Raw genomic sequence first — 10,507 nt, forward strand, 5'->3', positions numbered from 1 at the left:
GCTGGAATAACCTTTTACATCTGATAACATAACATGCAACTCTTTTATAGACATCTCAGGATTATAATAAGTAAATAGATGCCCAGATCAAAGTGCATATATCAACATATTTATAGTTACACATCATAGTGGGCCCAATAGTTTATTTCTAGTCCCTAATATACATAATAACAAAATACATACATGACCAAAATAACCACCTAATCTTGCTTTCCTTCTTTCAACTTCAACTTGTACTTCAAGTGATAGACTAGCAGTATAGTTATCCTCTGGGGAGTTGACTGCTACCTGGGGAAAAGAGAAAACATTTGAAAGAGTAAGCTACTAGCGCAATGAGTGACTATTTTTAAACACGTTTTCTAAACATCAAGCAAACATTGGTTTAGTAAACTCTAGGGTTAAACTATTTAAACTCATAAATCAAATAAATAAAATATTTAACCCGGAAAACTCATTCAACATCATATTCATGTAACCTTAGTTGAGGGAGAACTCTTTTGCTCAATCCCTCAACGTCAACATCCTTAGTTGGTGTGGAGTAATTTCAACACAACCAACGTCAACTCTACCTACGTGCACGTGGTAATACCTGAGTACCGTCATACCTTGGGTACTAAGGGCCTGGATACCTTCTCAAAGTCCTTCAGTATCGGGTTCTTCATTACATCATCATAGCTTAACTTAAAGAAGGAAGTATAACTTTTAAACATCAAGTATTCCAATATCACAAGCTTAAAATGTACTGATCATATACCACTTAACATAAGCAAAGGAATGCTAGTTAACGCATGCTTTATAAAATATAAGGTTGGAAGATTTAAGGCATACATTCATATGTTTATCATCATACTAATCATGTGTCAAGTAAAGCCTTGGAAAACATGTTTGCTTGAAAACTTCCTCATCATACTAAAACTCTTGCATAGAATACCATTAGAAAAGCAATTTGTTAAAACTAGCTTTTAAGTAAACCATACTTTCATCAACTCATTGAGAAAACATTTATAAACTTATTCACTCACAGTCTTGGGCTACTCCTCACGGATGATAGGCTTCCCTTATTGGCATTTGCCTCGTAACAAGGATCAATACCTTTGGTTAATGCTACTATCTCCTTCTTGAGCTCAACTTACATAAATAAACTTAACATTAAACTTAGAGCATCTCTTATTATCATTAACGTATCAGCCCACCATCGCATCCCATACTTAACCAAAAATACCTTATCATTAGTTGGTGGGTGGTAAGCAGCCTTAAGCGCCCAACTATGCGCTAGGACACGTTCAACGTGCCAACGCTCGCACGTACACTTATGTGTCCCTTGGCGTCTTCAACAACCGCACGACTATATGCTTACCTTTCACATGATTGCAAGCCACATTTAGCACATAACCTCACATACACCTGTGTGCTCGCTAGTGCCCACGCTTAGCTCGTCAATTGCTTGCTTGTTCAACGAAAGCAACTGCCTACTTATTCGACCAACAAAATTCCAAATTTCACTTCTCACATGAATAGCTTAAATTCCAGACATCATTTTGAAAAACTTCCTTTTACAAACTTGTTCATGAATGTCTTAACTTTCTTACCTTAAATTTGAGCTTCACATTCTTCCTATGAAGCTTGAAATCCTTCAATCTTCACACCTTGCCCGAGAATCTCCACAAGCTTGAAACACTTACAAATTTCTTCAACATCCAATGTGAATTCTTGAGAAATTCCTCTCGGTAGCCCAAAATCATCAACAACACAGATTTAACTTCAAATCAACATCAAGTTTTCTTCCTTGGCACGGATTAAAAAGCTAAACTGAACTCCTCCTCCATCACTCCCTTAAATAGATGGAAATGCATGGTAAATTCAATGCTTAAAGCGACAACTAGTCCACTGATCATTAATTAAAGCATTAAAATATGACAACTGGTCCACTGAGCTCGATGTTTAAGCTGAGATCTTCCTTTACTTACAAATGCATATATAGGGATACCATCGCATTGGCTAATTCGCAATGCATAGCCTCTCATACATTGCATAGCTCATTTGTCTCAACAACGCGCTTTCAGCCTCTACATGCTGCCCTCATGGCTTATACCCTCGCATTAACACACACTACTCATCAATATTACTAAGCTTCCTCTATACACCTCAACATCCCTTCATGTCTATGCATGCGTCCTCATCTGCCGCACACACATAAACATCTCAGCCATCGCCTCACAAGCTCACGCCTAAGCTTGGCCCTTCGTCTATGCCCCATCTTGTGTCGAACAGTCGCCCTTGCCTCTACCTTGGTTGGTGCCTCTCCTAACTTCTTAGACAAGCTAGGCTGCCATATCTTGACTAACAACACTTAGTTCCCATACTTAGCAATTTTTCTCTTTTTATTTGACGTCTACACCCATTTTTCTACCCGAGAGCTTAAGCTTCAACACTTAGAATATTTTCTCATAACTCCTAAGCCCTTTCCCTACAACCATATTACTACAAAAAGTTAACCGTGCGTAATACATTAACTTAGACATGCTTAAGTAGGAAAATCAAGGCATAGGGTTTACACATTAAGCATTTCACAAATTAATGTAATAATTTATATTAAAGCATGAAATCCTAACACATGCATATTATATATTATAAATTTTTATAACACACTTTCAATACATATTACATGCTTCCTATGGTGAGATTAAATCTACATGGCATACTAGATGCACATATAAGATCTATTTAATTATAACATACATTCATATGCATAAATAATTAAACACACACTGATATGGACCAGTTTTGGCATCCTAAGCAAGCAAACAGTCTAAAATATTACATTAATAATTAAAAAACTTCTTCAAATAGCCTCTAGACCACACGAACTGACCTGAACCAGACCTAAACCACCCGAGTCGGACCTTCAGAGCTCAAAATGGGCAAAACCAGTCAAAACAAAGTTAAACCAGACCTCATTGACCCGAACTGGATGAATCGATCTGGTTGAACCATCGGTTCGCTTGCGCACGCGCATTCTAAGTTGACTGAAGCACAACATTGCAACGCTTCAAGCTGTCTCTTAATCTTTTGCGCTGCGTATAGAACAATGTTGCAATGCTCTAGGGGTAACATAGCAACGTTGCGTGGCAAAGGCTTCTTCTGCTGCAACTAGCTGCTAAGCTTGCTTCAAATCTTTTTCAAATACAACCTAATTGCAACTCTATTGACTCTAACAAATTTACAGACTCTTAATCATATATTAAGGCCCATAAACAAATAGCCAATTACAATAATAGCAACAAAATTGAGGACAAATCTAATGCCAAAACTGAAATTACCCATATCAACACCACTTTCATACAACTTATGAAAAACACCCACCAAACTAAAATTTAATGAAAATAATTGCTTAAATCATGCTTTGATACTAGTTATAGATGTTGACAATTAGCAAGTGGAAGCAATTTGGATTTTAAACACTCTAATTCTATCAATTTTAGCAATTTAGCAAGCATGGTCATGATAAACAACTAGGGTTTCAGAATGCTTACCTTTGAAGAACTTTTCAATTTAGTAACACCTTGCTCGTTTTCCACTCCAATTGTTTGTAGACCACCACTTGATCTTCCTTGCTATTCTCTTGGACCTTAGATTGAGAGGGAACTCAAAATGGGATTGAAATTTAGGGTAATTGGAGAAGAATTTCAGATTTTTGGTGCAAGTGTTTGAGAAAACTAATTTTCTCAAACTTTTCAAATTCCATCCGTCTCAATTTCATCTAAAGAAAAATATTTAAAAACCAATTGACATGTAATATGATTGCACTAAATATTGACACCAAAACACTAAGATTTAATGGAATTTAAGTATCAAAAGTGGAAAAAACCCACTTATTCAATTTTTCCCTTTTTAATCGAATTAAAATTCAATTTTTTATTTTTATATCTAATTTCAAAAAAATAAAATTGGAAAATCTATAATATTAATTCAATAATAAAACCATTAATTTTAAATAAAAATAAGTCTTATTTAATTAAATAAATAAATTTAATATCAAATATTAAATTAACTAAACATCAATTTTTCCATCATGAATCCCTATTTATATAATTAATATTTAAATATTTTTTCAATTCTTCAATTTCGTTTAATTTGATAATTAAATGTTTAATCATATCGCATGATTAATAATTCTTTTAAATTGAATTTGAACGTTTCAAATTTACTCTTCACGTTATTCTAAGGTTTAATCGACTTGTGAACTAGTAGGGGATCTAATGAACCTACAGATCATGAGCACCAAAGATATGAGATTAATTGGCTAAACTCTTTAAACCAAATTAATCAACATCCGTTAACTACCAGGTCACTCCACTAAATCCCAATAATTGCCCTCTCCTCACCGTAGATATATTTCTATCCATTTAATTTAACCATGATCAGTAAGTCGATCCTTCACAAGTTGTTCGTATTATTAGTTGGGTCAAAGTTACCACTTCACCCTTATAATACATCTTACTCATTAAGTCTCTATTGATCCACTAATGAACAATTGGTTTATGGTCTTACCAATAAACCGAGTCCCTCTTAGCGACAGAGAGGGCAGGGCCCCTTATTCAAGACTAGGAGTTAGTACTTATGGAAACAACCTATCTACTAACCCTAAAGCGGGTAGAAGTGAATATCATCCTGCAGAATTATGTCATCAACTATCTATGTGGTCTTATGATGCATTGTGAATATGATGAAATAATGGTGTATATTGCAATGGTGGTATATGCATTGCACATGCAAGTTTTCCTTGTAAAATCCAAGTATAAATCCTACAAGGTTGCCTAGTAAGCCCAGGGTCGAACACAGGGACTACAGAGACAATATGTGATGGTAAGTTTTGATTCCTTTGCGGTGAAAAACAAAACAATAAGTTGGTTGGTATGTTTGTTTAAAGTATAAATCCTATGCAGTGGAATGAGAAAAGAGTTAATAACAACGAAAGTTATAATGAGTATGGGGGAAACGAGTTGAGAAGGATTTTAGCTAAAACTTCCTAAGATTGCGTTCAAGTTATGCGATCATGCTACAAACATATAACAACATGTCATCTCTCAATGCAATGCTATAGTTCCTAATTTTAGGACGCATGAGATGTATACGATAATGTCTATAGGACTTCTATCCAAGCCTATATTCTTGTCTATGCGATGATGAATGACACACACATACACAAGGTAACCACATATTATCATATCCTATTTCTAGGGTGCATGCGATGCATGATGGCAAACAAAACTTATCTCTAAGTCTTATCTCTTGCTTATGCGATTCTAATCTGACTTTCTCAAGCCTAGATTCTAACCTAATTCTCTCAAATCTAGGTTCTTTCCTTAGACTACTCTCTCAAGTATCTCTAAAGGGTGATGGACGCATATATAAGACAAGATGATCGCATAAAATGAAGATCTTAGGTTATTCCAGCTAAGTGCTTCTCAACCCATTTGGGAGTTTAGTTACTCATGCGCATTGTTAAGAGATTGAACAGATGTAGAGATGCAAATTCCATTTTATAGATAAAATCAGAATAAAAATGACAATAGAAATTAGGGATAGGGAGCCTGGTGGCAATGTCTTGCTTCCCGAGGCTTTTACACTGTGTTTTATTCTACTCTGCCCAAAGAATGTTCTTGCTTTCACAAGAGTCGACCCTCTCTCTGTTCTCAGCGCTGCCTGGCAGTCTCTCGAGCTAACCAAGAACGATCTTTCGGTGTCTTCTCTCTTCACTCGCCTCCGCCTTCTAAGTATAAGTATATAAGTTACAGATTACGGGTATCTATGATCTATCTTCTATATATATGGCGAATGGGAACTCCAAAAATTCCAGACTCTGAACTCCCTTAACGAAGGTAGCCTTTGGTATTTATGAGCTTCAGGATGAAGAACTTTTCTCTCAAATGATTGCAATGATGGGAAGTCATTAAATCTCTGTCTGATGCGAGGATTAATGGTCACCGAAAAGTTGAATGTACTTGCTACAGTGTGTCGTTAACGACTTGTCAACTAAATTCGGATTCGACCATCTTCAACTTTCTGTCCCATCATGATTTATTAAGCTTTCACCTTGATACGCTGTCTTTATATGGCCACCTTTTTTAGCAGATCTTCGTGAGCGCATACGATCACATAGCTTTGTGGTCGTAATCTTCTAATGCACTTGGGTGTCGAATTTCTTGGATCGCAAATTGCTTTGCGCCAACGCATTTTCCTGCACAAAATAAGTAAATTAGTTGCTTTAATGCGATGGGCGCATGCGATCGCAATATTCTTACTTAATGCTTTTGGACACAATTTTGCATGTTTTTATTGTCGTAATCCTACATTGTTTTATATCTTTGCGTTGTAATAACGTGCATTTCTATCTGTTATCATCTTATACCTAAAATGAAAGGCTTATTGAGCGGAGTTGTTGAGCCACCCTCACCCATGTAGATTAAAGGATAATTCTGAATAAACAGGAGTTCATAATTAGTTCAAGATTGAGATCGAGTTACCTTAGGTCATCAGATTGAAATGGTCAGTTTTAACAGTAAATGACGTTATAAAAAATAGTAACTATTTCGTGGTCCAATCTTATACAAACATATTTTGCATAGGATGCCTCCACTTGCATGTCTCTATATGAACGATTTAGGGATCATATCATTTATGTCAAATATAAAGCGGGCCGCATCCATAGTGTCTCCAAGATAAGGTACCAAATCTTATCCTTATACTTATAGACAGTTTTGGCTATATATCCAAACCTAATCCTTATTTATGTTTCCACTAAGGTCTAAGTATTCATACTGTAGCCAAGGGTTCGTTTAGTTTATTGGATTTAGGCTTTACAAGTGCAATTTACATATTCAATAACAGTTTTATTGAATATACCATAATAACAACTTTATTACTAATAGAATATGTTTAGTTTTACAAACTGTGTGTTTAAGGACATACAACCAACAATCACGGCTATATCTGTCTATATGAGATAGACAGTGATAGAGGATTGAGATAGACAGTGATAAAGGGTTGAGATAGACAACTCAAGAACAAAATAAATTGAAAAATATCATTCATAAACTCTAGTGTCAATCCACATGTCTATACATATATTACAATGAAAAATAATGATTAAGTCATTTGCTTAACCGATTCAAGTGTGCAAGTCCTATTATTTTGACCTTTACGATTACAATGAGTACATTTGGATTAACTTTTAAATTCACCTACAGATGGAATTCTTTGTTTTTTAGGTCTTCCAACTTGACGTTTAACAATAGGAGGTAATATTTTCATGACATCATATTCAACTCTCCAATCCAAAGAAACTTCAATAGGTTGAACACAACCACTGTATGTTGTTGATAATGTTCTTCTATAATAAAAGTTAGCTACAAATGAATAGGTATCTAAATTAAGCATTTGGAGAACGACAAGTGCATGTGCACATGGAATTTCCTCAAAATCTCATACTCGATAACTGCAAGATCCCAAGTCTAGCTTCACAATGAACTATTTATGTCCATCCATTATCTCGTATTCAATGTTGCTAATGGGATCAACCTAATAGATAAATACGAGAAAGTAATCAGTATCAACAAATAGAATATTATCATTGTCTATTTGAGATAAACAAAGATAGATAGAAAATAAGAAAAAGATAGAATTCTTACCAAGAAACTTCTTGACTTTTCGTATTCTCATCGTAATATGTTCTCAGCCCAAAAAGTCAAAAGAGTTTTCATTGCAAAAACAGTTTTACTTGATCATAAAACCACTTTTGCAATATATCTCTAATTGAACTAAGCATGCTAGCCACGAATAATTCTCTAGCACTTTTAAAATCTAAGGTTATACTTTATGCAACATTCGATGTCATCATTCCATACCTTCTTCTTCGTGAATATGCCCGAGACCAGTTCTCAAATCCAACACTACTAAGATAACTTCTAATATTTAGACAGATTGACTCCATGAATCTCATGTGGTACTCAAAGTCAATAGTAGTGTAGGCATTAGCACGACTAAAGAAATAATTATCAAGCAATAGAACCTTAAAATGAAGGTTCAAGTTTCTTAAGAGATGTTCTATGCAAACACAACACTCAACATTAACAAACACTCTTAAAACTTCTTTTAGGAATGCTAAGATGCCTATCAGAATCAATGACTAGATTCTCTCATTTCCCAAAACTACTTTGTAAAACTGCTTCGTAAGTTTTCAAAAAACCATGTCCATTATGTGTCATTTTCATAATTTATGATAGCAAATGCAAGGGGAAAGATTTAATTGACTATCTACTGATGAAGTTGTTAACAACATGCCATCAAACTTACACTTAAAAAATGCACCATCAACAGATATGATAGGTCTATAATACTTCCACCCCTTGATCGATGCACCAAAAGTCATGAAGCAAAACTTAAAATGACCACTATCATCCATTTCTAAAGTGGTGTAGGTACCTATAAAAATACATAAAAACATTTCTATCAGCGTAAATAGTAACAAAACTGTATAGATGGACGGTGATAGATGTCTATGTTGTCTATCTAGACAATGATAGACAACTATCGGATAGACAGGGATAATTGTCTATCACTATCTATCGTACATTTGCTATGCAAAATGGATCATACCTGGATTTATTTTATTCAACTTTTCAAAAAATCTTGGAATCAAGGTGCATGATTCAACTACATCTCCTTTTAACATATTTACTATGTGTTCTTTTGCCCTCCAAGCTTTTTGATAACTTATATTAACTCCAAGTTTTGCACGAGCTTTATGGATAATGTCTCTAGGAATTAATTGATCAGTAGACATGAAACTAAAATCATCTATCAAGCAATTGTCAATTACTGATGAAGAAGCTTGCCTATGACAACTCTGAGTTGTGTTCAATGCATATTCTCATAAACGTACTTTCTAAATATCCACAACTCACTGTTCTTATACCAAGATGCCCTAACATACCATTTTCAGCCTTCTTGCAAACATTTAAACTCAACAGACTTCGAATTTGATGTTGTAGTCCTAAATTGAAAATTATGCTTTACTACATTTATGTAAAAACACTTTAAAAGTACTTCTTTTACTTTCAAATACACTTTTTATCTTCAAATCACCATAAAAAAATATCTCTTATAATTTCATCATTTGAAGAAGAAAAAGAACCTAAATATAACATTCTATCACCATTTTCACCTACACTACTAATAGCAGTAGAAGACCCTTCTAAAGAACAAACACTTACATGAGCAACTAATGGATGTCTACTGATTGCATCTTTAGCCAAAGTTAGATACCAGAAAACAACTTTGTCCTTTTTTATTGGAACCACAGTTTGAATACTATTTTCACCAAAACCCAATAAAACTGACAAATCTACCAACCCATTCAATTGAATATCTTTATATATTAAACCAACTAAATCATTAAAGTCATACATATTGGGGTTAATGCCCTAAATCTCGTAGGGTTCTATAGTTTGTAAATATTATACGAACAAACTCTTATGTGATTAATAATATAAGATATTTTATTCATTTTGTCTATGAAATATGTGATATTTTAGTTGCATTAACCATAAACCAATAAACTAAGATCCAAAGATATCATTGTAACTTAAATATGTATATGGAGACATACATGGATCATGTTTAAGTGATAATCTAAATGGTCTGTAGTAGATGGATAAGGTTAGGTACCTTATTCTGGTGACACTACAAGTATGACCCACTTTGTAGGTGTTACAATCGTTGTAAAGTGCTACAAATGATCTGATTCTGATCATTCATGTATTAGACATGCGAGCGGGGATATTCTTGTTGGGATTGGTGTCCTAATTCTTTCGGAGTCTCGTTGTTTGTAATTATACACAATGTTTTATGAATAAAATAACTGTTATTTCGTTCTGGCATTTACTTATGTAAAATTAAGCATGTATATGTGATATACAAGTGAATCATGCCTTAAGTGATAATCTAAATAGGTCTGTAGTTTAAGGATTAAGGTGGGATACCTGATCCTTGTGACACTACAGATACGGCCCGCTTTGTAGAGGTTTACAAGTGTTGTAAACTACTACAGATGGTAGATCCTGACCATTCATATGAAAACATGCGAGCGGAGGTGTCATATACAAAGAGTTTGTATAAGACCGGACCACGAGATGACTAGACTCTGTATATAACGTCGTTGATACTGGAGACTTACATCTCACCTAAACGACCATAAGTGACACGATCTCAATCCTGAGTGTTTTGGAAACTGCTGCCTTTGAGGGTGTTCCTTTGATTGGTATGGGTGAGAGTAGCCAGATTGTCAACTCAACATGGCTACCTTTTTGGGGACTTGTCTGATCTGGGAGCTGGGAACTCACTTACATAAGATGGAATTCACTCCTTCCCCGAAGCAGGGGTAAGTAGATAGACTGCTCTTTTAAGGGTTGATTTCGGGGCTTGAACATAGCGGCCACAACTTCTC

The sequence above is a fragment of the Benincasa hispida genome, chromosome 2 (genome assembly GCF_009727055.1).
Source record: "Benincasa hispida cultivar B227 chromosome 2, ASM972705v1, whole genome shotgun sequence".
NCBI lineage: Eukaryota > Viridiplantae > Streptophyta > Magnoliopsida > Cucurbitales > Cucurbitaceae > Benincasa > Benincasa hispida.